Source organism: Phyllostomus discolor, chromosome 3, assembly GCF_004126475.2.
Source record: "Phyllostomus discolor isolate MPI-MPIP mPhyDis1 chromosome 3, mPhyDis1.pri.v3, whole genome shotgun sequence".
Lineage (NCBI taxonomy): Eukaryota > Metazoa > Chordata > Mammalia > Chiroptera > Phyllostomidae > Phyllostomus > Phyllostomus discolor.
In genome coordinates, this window is record NC_040905.2 from 143514222 (window position 1) to 143522896 (window position 8675).

At 33.6% G+C, this 8675-nt stretch overlaps 1 pseudogene; it reads right to left on the reverse strand.

Annotated features, from left to right (window-relative positions):
- Positions 1-5278: 5278 nt before the first annotated feature.
- Positions 5279-6523, reverse strand: LOC114490930 (annotated as a pseudogene).
- Between the last annotated feature and the right edge of the window lie 2152 nt (positions 6524-8675).

The following is an 8675-nucleotide window of genomic DNA, read 5'->3' on the forward strand; positions in this document are numbered from 1 at the left end:
TTGAAAACTGGGTTTGAGAAGAGAGTGAAAATTTATGAGTTTATGAGTTTATGAGTTATGCTGTTGGCAGTGGCTTCTGGTAAGAGGACAGTTTTTGAGAAAGTTAATTAATTTGTACTTAATATCGATGTTATGTAGCTGTTATATTGTTGCTTTGTCATCTCTTGAGTTGATAGGAAGCTTGTTGCAATATTATATTTGCTTATACAAAGAGCAGAGGAAACTATTAGAGCAGACTGAGTGTTTGAAGCTGGTTCTGGCCCCATATACTGCTATTTACTAAACATATGACACAGGAAACATCATTTATCATCCAAAATATCAGTCTTTTCAGCTCTGTAACATAATATCTATACTTGCAGAAGGGCTATAATGATCAAAACAATTCATATTATATATGGCTTTCTAACATATAGAAAAATGGGAAATAACATGTTGTTATTTCTGTGTCTAGGCTCCTACTCATAGAATGTGTACATCCTTATTATACTATCTCTAAAAATATTCTTGTTAAATATTTTATCATTTATGCTATTACAGGTGTGCCATTTCCCACCTTTTCCCCCTCTGTCCAGCCCACCCCACTTCCATAGTCAATCCCCACTCCCTTGTCATGTCCATGGGCCTTTATATATGTTCTCTAACTTAATCTCTTCACCTTCTTTCAATCAGTCTCCACCTGCCCCTTCCCCTCTTAGAGCTGTCAGTCTAAATATTATTCTTGATGGTGGCACAGGTTCATATTTTAGTTCTATCACTTATGTTTTGTGACTTTGAACACAATACTCTAAATTTTTATGTCCCCTCTGTGAAATGTAATGTGGTAGTACCTTACTCATAAGATCATATGGAGCATTCAGGGCACAGTCGATGCAAACAAGGTGCTGATAAGAGTGCCTGAAACTCATAGTAAGTCAATAAATGTCATTGCTATCGTTAACACCAGCATTATTAGTAACTCGGTGACTTTTGTTCTTCAACCATCTAGTGATACTCTTATGGTTTATTATGGACATATTGGTTTCTCTAAAGTTAATATGGACAAAAACTAGTACAGCAATTTTCACAGGTATTATAGTTAAGAATAGTCATAATGATCTCTCAACATGAAACAATATATAGAATAATATATTTCTGTTGTTTTTAATTGCATAGCACAAATACAAAAAGTTGATGCATTTCCTATATGTGTATCAAAAATACACTGTACTTATTTTTGTTGAACAACAATTATTTATTATTCAGTCATTGAAAGTGTTTCTCTTACTACATAGTAAAGGAAGTATAGTTCCGGTATGTCAGTTTGGCTTAAGAGCAAAGTGTCCATTTTTTTCTTTAACTTTCAATCAGTGTGTTAAATAATCCCATGGGGAAAGCTTTTTCTGTGACAGCTATTTATTATGTAAAAGATGCTGAAACTATAAAATATTTTAAAATTTTACCTGTGACTATTATTTCAGTACATAGATTTCTGTGTAATGACATTTGCCATCTGGCATTCTTACAAATAAATCTTCTTTCTTTACATCTTTTTGCTTGTCTTTTTCAGTTTGTGTCTAGTCATAATTAATCTCTAGGTTCACATAATAGGCTTCTCCTGCATGTTCCCTTAGCTAAGGAAATAAGTACTCAAAAGTGCAACATCATAGGCAAGGAACAAAGGATTCACATTCCGCTTTCTGGGTTAGAGAGCACTGATGTGATTCTCAGGAGCCAAGCTTCTTAGCAAAGAAATGAAGGATTTACAGCCCTCCAGCTTTCTCAGCTACCAAAGCTCTTGAAGGCTTTCAAGAGCTGACCTTCTTAGCAAAGTGCTGGATTCTTTTAATGCACTCACTATCAAAAGGTAGCGTACCTGATTTTCCAGTATTATGTGGATGCTATTAAAAGGGAGTTTCCATGGATACAGACATCAGTGGGAATGGAGCAGGAATGTCCTCTTTCCAGACTTATTGTTGCTCCAAATATTACTAAAACCAAGATCATGTCATTCTTTGTATTCACATTTCTTATGGCTAGCTTCTTATTTGTGAGGCAATATTGTTGGTAAGTAATTAATACCTTTATAAATGGTAGGTTCAAACACCACGGTATTTATGAGAGATGTGATATCATGTGTATGGAGGTCAGTTAATTATAAATAGTTTATATAATGAAAGTTTTGTTATGTTTTTTATGTGACTTTAGAGAATACATATTAACAAGAGACACCATATCCCTTGCACACACCTGCAGGATTAAAGACCCTTAACAAGTGTGCTTTATTTATCCTGGTTTGAAGATGTTTTAAATGCCAGTATTCAAAGATTATGAGAAATCACCTGAAATTTCTTTGGATAAATTGTTCAGGAGATGAATCAAGATGGAGGCGCTGACAAAAGGACATGGTCCCTTGAATTGACCCCTTACTAGGGACCCAAATCCTTTGCACCAAAGTAGGTAAAATGGTCAGGAGGTAGATGAGAGAAATTTCTGCAAAATCCATTGGTGAAGCCCTGGCATATGCTGCAATTAAAACGACAGAACATTAAAGTTGTTCTCCCAGTGAAAGTATTGGTGGGATTATGAAAGTGGGAATGTGTACATAGGCTTATGCAAGTAACTTGTGTCTCTTTTACCTGAGTGTTTGATGGGAAAAAGGTATTCTGTTGGGCTGTGCAACCCTTACCTTACCACATGTTGTAAAATCAAAATTGTTAATAGAGTCAGAATGGAAACAATAAATAAATAAATAATAAGACACTACCCATCATTTAAAGTAGTAACAGTATTTATCAAATTGAAGACTCTCTTTAAATAGTGTGAAGTTGAACTCGTATCACAGCACTGCAAAATTCCCCTTCATCTTTCTTTTTGCAGTTTGGGTGAGTTAATTCTAAGTTTATGTTATGCCCTTACAATTACACATTTGGGGAGTATTATGATTAAAGTCAAATTACTTTTATGAAGAACTAACTGAATGTCAAATGTGACACTATTATGAATGATGACAAGTATTAATTATCAATGTCTAGCTTTTACAATTTTACTTAACTGCTCGTCAAAAGAAATGATATATAATAAGACTTTGACACTGGAAAAAAGTTATGTTCAAATTATAACTTTTATGTATGTAAATTATTGGTAGGAAAACAACTTCTAAATACCTTTAAAGAAACACATTTAATATATGCTTTCTTCAATATTGCCATTTTCTATTTTTTGAAAAGAGGTAAGAAAATAAAATAATTATGCCTTTAAATATCTACCTACATTTCAGCCAAAAACTTTGAAGGGTAGGGAAAGTAGAGAAAACTTTCACAGAAATTCATCAAACCTTCAATTGCCACAAATAGGTGTTAGGTAGCATGAGCAATTTATTAGATTTACTGCTTGTACTTGTTCACATAAAGGAAGTTATAAGGTATTCCACAAAAGAAGATAAAAATTGAAGGTTGTTGGTATAAACTGTTATTGTTGTAAACTATCCAAACAAAGGATGTGACCTAGGAATAAAAAGTAATTCATTTTATCTTTCTGTCACCTAGATATGTCTCTCCTTTGAGTCATCTCTGAGTATTTTCTATTGTTTTATTTTTCACCCTTGTAGTGAAAGCATTCTTATTGTTTAGTAAGCAGAATTAGAGTAGCTGAAGTTTACAGAGTCAATGGCTGACAAACAATAAGGTCAATGTCTGTTCCATCCTGGAAAAATTGAGGTTACAACAGGTGAAATTATCATTCTCTTTTGTTTCTGTGGCTTTAATAGAATGCCAGAGAGTCCCTGACCTCTGCTGCCAGTCGTGTCTTACTCTAATAGCAACGTGTAACCTTTGACACTCAATTAAAACAGGAAATAAGGCAAAGAATGGGTCAATATGCATGTTTGGCCAATGAAAGCCTTTGAAAGAAATTCCAAGGGGTTTCTAACAAGCCACAGCCCTTATTCATTTGGCACATAGACATTAAAGTATGGTCAGTAAAGTTAAAGAACATAGAAACAAAAAAATAATCTGTATTGTTTGTTTTCTTTCTGACCCTAAGACCTGAATATTAAGGTGTCCCACAGCAGACCAATTCACATTACACGTTCTGATTTCCCAGGGTAAGGGTGTTGCTGAAAGTGAAAGGATAGTTGTTTTGGGCATAGAAGTTTGCTGCCTTGATAGTCATCTCTTTTTATTTAATGTGAATTTATTTTATAAGTAGAAGAGTACCATAGTGTACTCTTTTCTTATAGAATACAGCTGTGTAAATTTTAAGAAGAGTTGAGGGTCAGTGTTGGTAACAGTTTTGCTGATCAAATGGAGAGGCATCCACATCAGAGAGAGCAGGTGTACTGTGTTCTGATAGATCTTGCAAAGTGATGGTTGGTTGTTGGGTAAAATGTTTCTTACATATATTCAAAGATACTATCTCATGTTTTACAGAGGAAGTGATGAGAAGAATGTGGGAAAAAGGACATTTGTGGCAAAAAAGCTATGTCAGAAACAGAATGATCTTGGAATTTATTAGGTCTACATGCAAATCGTAATTTTATTTATTAGAAATGTGCCTATGAATAAATTAAATTATGTTTGATATGTCATATCCCTGAATTAGAGATAATATTATACACCTCTTTATACTGCATTATTTTTATTAAGGTTTCGATCAGCATACAACAAACATAAAATAAAAATTTCTTAGCTCCTCCTTAATTTATTTTATATATACACATTTCTTTTCTGAACAAATTGATTTCATCTAATATGAAAGTTTTTGAGCTCCAGAAACACAGCACCAGAGTACAGTATTTCATGTAAGGTGGTCATACATTTTAATTTCAAGTAAAATGGCTTAGACAGGCTCTGGCATACACACAACACACATAGGCACACAAACGTGGACACACATATTTGAAGAGATATGGAAAAATAGAAGTCAAATGCCCATAGCAGCATACTGTGGGTAGTAAGACTATGGTATATTTTTCTTAGTTTTTAACTTTCTATATTATACATTTCCTGTTTTTGTAACAATAATATAAAAAGATATATTAATGTTTGCAAATCATTTTAGTCTATAAATTATAAAATAGATATTTAATACTGTTTTTTATGGTGCCAATTTTAAATAGTTTTATTTAGGACATTGCATTTTCCACTTTACTATACAGTGCTTCTAAAGTGCATTATTTTCTTTCCCTGTGCACATAGTCCATATTCAAGTATCAAGAATGCTGTTTTCTTATACAGAAGCTCAACTTTTAAAGCTGCCATGGAATTTGCTACAAATTTGGGTCTTTTAATATTTCGTATGGAACATTGCTAAGTATATGCAAGAGGTTGGCTTAATCAACCTCTTCAATGGTGGGCCCAGAGGAGGCACCCCCAGATGGAGGGGCTCCATCATCACGGAAGACCCCAGGCATTCCTCTTGGCATGCCTCCTACACTCTGGTACAGTTCAGTGGTGATTGGGTTGCAGACTTTCCCACCTCTTTCTGCTGAGGTTCAAATTCTTCCTTTTCCACAGACTGATTTTTATCAAGCCAGTGATGATTTCATTGCACTTGTCAAGAATCTTCTGTTTGTCCTCATCATTGATCTTGCCTTGAAGTTTTTCATCTTCGACAGTTACTTTCATGTTGAACCCATAAGATTCAAGTGTGTTCTTGGAAGACACCTTGTCCTCTTGCTTCTCATCTTCAGCTTTGTATTTCTCAGATTCCTGGACCATGAGCTCAAGCACTCTTAGAGAGCCTCTCAGTTAAAAAATATTAGGAATATTATCTGAACACCATCTCTTGTTTTCAGCACTCATAGGTCCTTAATTTCTGAATGCATGTATTAATTGAAGAAAAGTGTGTTTTCTATATGCTGGCTGACACTAACCTCATCTTCTCATTTTAAAATAAAACACTAGTGTGCTATTGTAATATTGAACTCTGCTAGGGTTTTACTGAGACTTTGCATTAGATTATTGCATTAAACTTTGATATGTGCAAAAATGAGACTGATCTTTAGTTTTCTTTTTTGTGTGCAAGATAATAAGATTTATTATAAATACTCTACTGGTTTTTGAGTAAAGAATCTGGATGTTTTTCTTTATTATAAGTAACATTTTGCTTATTCATTTTTCAGAGATTTGTAGAGTTTCCTTGTGGAATCAGCTGTACCTGATGCATTTTGGAAGAATAACCAACCTTAGTCAATTTTCTTTATTATTTCTATGGATTGAAATTTTCCACTTATTCTGGGTTATGTGTTGTTAATAACATTTTCTATAAAATAATTCATTGAATTTATTACATTGAGTTTTGCAAAATATTTAAAAATTTCACTACTTATTGGATATGTTCTTTTTTATTTAAAAATGCTGAATATAATGGGGTTACATTGGATAATAAAATTATATAGGTTTCAAATGTACATTTCTTTCTTTTTCTTAATGTTTAATTGTTTATGCTATCCCAGTTGTCTCATTTTGCCCTCTTCATCCCCCTCCACCCAGTGTCCCCCCCCACTTTCATAGTTAATCCCCATACCTTTGTCCATGTCCATGGGCTCTACATGTATGTTCTCTGGCTAATTAATCCCTTCACCTTCTTTCCATCAGTCACCACATTCCCCCTCTCCTCTTATAGCTGTTGTGCCTCTGGTTCTACTTTGCCCATTAGTATAAGTGTGTTCATTAGATTCCTCTTTTGTAAGTGATACCATAAGACACTTGTCTTTCACTGACTGGCTTATTTCACTTAAGCGTAAGAGTGTCCAGTACCATCCATGCTATTGCAAAAGGCAGGGATTCTGCTTTTTTCTATTGTGTAAATGTACCATTTTTTAAATGTACTCAACTACTGATGGGCACTTAAGCTATATTCAAATCTATTATTGTAAGTAGTACTGCTATGAGCATAGGAGTGCATAAATTCTTTTGAATCGGTGTTTTAGGATTCTTAGGGTATATTAGTCAAGAGACTAATCCCTTGAATGATGTATCATTGTCAAATATGTTCTCCCATAAAGTTGTCTTTTCATTTTGATGATGGTTTCTTTAGCCATACAAAAGCTTTTTAATTTGATGTAGTTCCATGTGTTTATTTTTTCTTTTATTTTCCTTGCCATAGGAGATATATCGGCAAAAATGTTGCTGCATGGGATATCTGAAATTTTACTGTCTGTCTTCCATTTAGATTTTTATGGAATCATGACTTATATGTAAGGCTGTTATCCATTTTTAGTTTATTTTTTGGGGGTGTAAGTTGCTGGTCTAGGATTTTGTTTGTTTGTTTGTTTGTTTTTGCTTATAACAGTTCAGTTCTTCTAACACCATTTATTAGAGAGAGTGTCTTTACTCCATTGTATGTTCGTGCCTCTTTGTCAAATATTAATTGATTATAAAGACATGGAATTATTTCTGGGCTTTTTATTCTGCTCCATTGATTTGTGTGTGTATTCTTATGGTAGTACCAGACAACTTTGATTACAGTGGCCTTGTAAGTACAATAGGTTTGATTCAAGGTATTGTGATCCCTCTAACTTTGTTCTTCTTTCTCAAAATTGTAGTGTCTCTTAGAGGTCTTTTTTGGTTCCATATAGACTTTTGGAATATTTGTTCTAGATCTGTGAAATATGCCATTGGTATTTTAATAGGGATGCATTGAATCTATAGATTGCTTTGGGTAGTATGGATGTTTTAATGATGTTAATTCTCCTAATCTATGCTTCCATTTATTTGTATCTTCCTCAATTTCTTTCTTCAGTGTTCCACAGTTTTCTAAGTACAGGTCTTTTACTTCCTTGGTTAAGTTTATTCCTAGGTAGTTTATTTTTTTAATATTAATGGATTTTATTCTCAGTTTCTCATTCTGGTAGTTTACTGTTGGTGGGCAAAAATGCCATTAATTTCTGAATGTTAATTTTGTATTTAATTCCTTGTCATATTTGCTTATCAGGTCGAGTAGTTTTTTACTGGAGCCTATAGGGTTTTCTATATACAGTACACTGCCATGCTGTCTGCAAATAATGACAGTTTTAATTCCTCCTTTTCAAGTTAGATGTCTTTTATTTTTTCTTCTTGTCTGATAAGCTGTGGCTAGGACTTTCAGGGCTATATTGAATAGTGAATGCAGACACCCCTTATTTGTTCCTGATCTCAAGGGAAAAGCTTTTAGTTTTTGCCCATTGAGTATATGACGTTGTCTATAAGTTTTTAATATATTGTATGTATTATGTTGAGTTATGCTTTCTGTTCCCACTTTACTGAGTGTTTTTTATCATAAATGGGTGTTGGATTTTATCAAATGCTTTTTCAGCATCTCTTGATGATATATATATTTTTAGTTTTGTATATTTGATGTATCACATTTATTTACTTGTGAATATTGTACCATCCTTGTATCCTTGGAATAAATCCCACTTGCTTATGTTGTATGATCTTTTTAATGTATTGCTGGATCCAGCTTGCTAATATTTTGAGGAAGATTTTAGCATCTATGTTCATCATCAATATTGGCCTGTGATTTTCTTTCTTTGTTGTATCTTTATCCAGTTTTGGGATTAGGATAACACTAGCCTTGTAAAAAGAGTTTGGCAGTTTTCTCTCTTCTTGAATGTTTTGGTATAGTTTCAGAAGGATAGGTGTTAATTCTTTTAATGCTTGGTAAAATTCACCTGTGAAGCCATCTGGTCCAGGGCTTTCATGTGCTGGGAA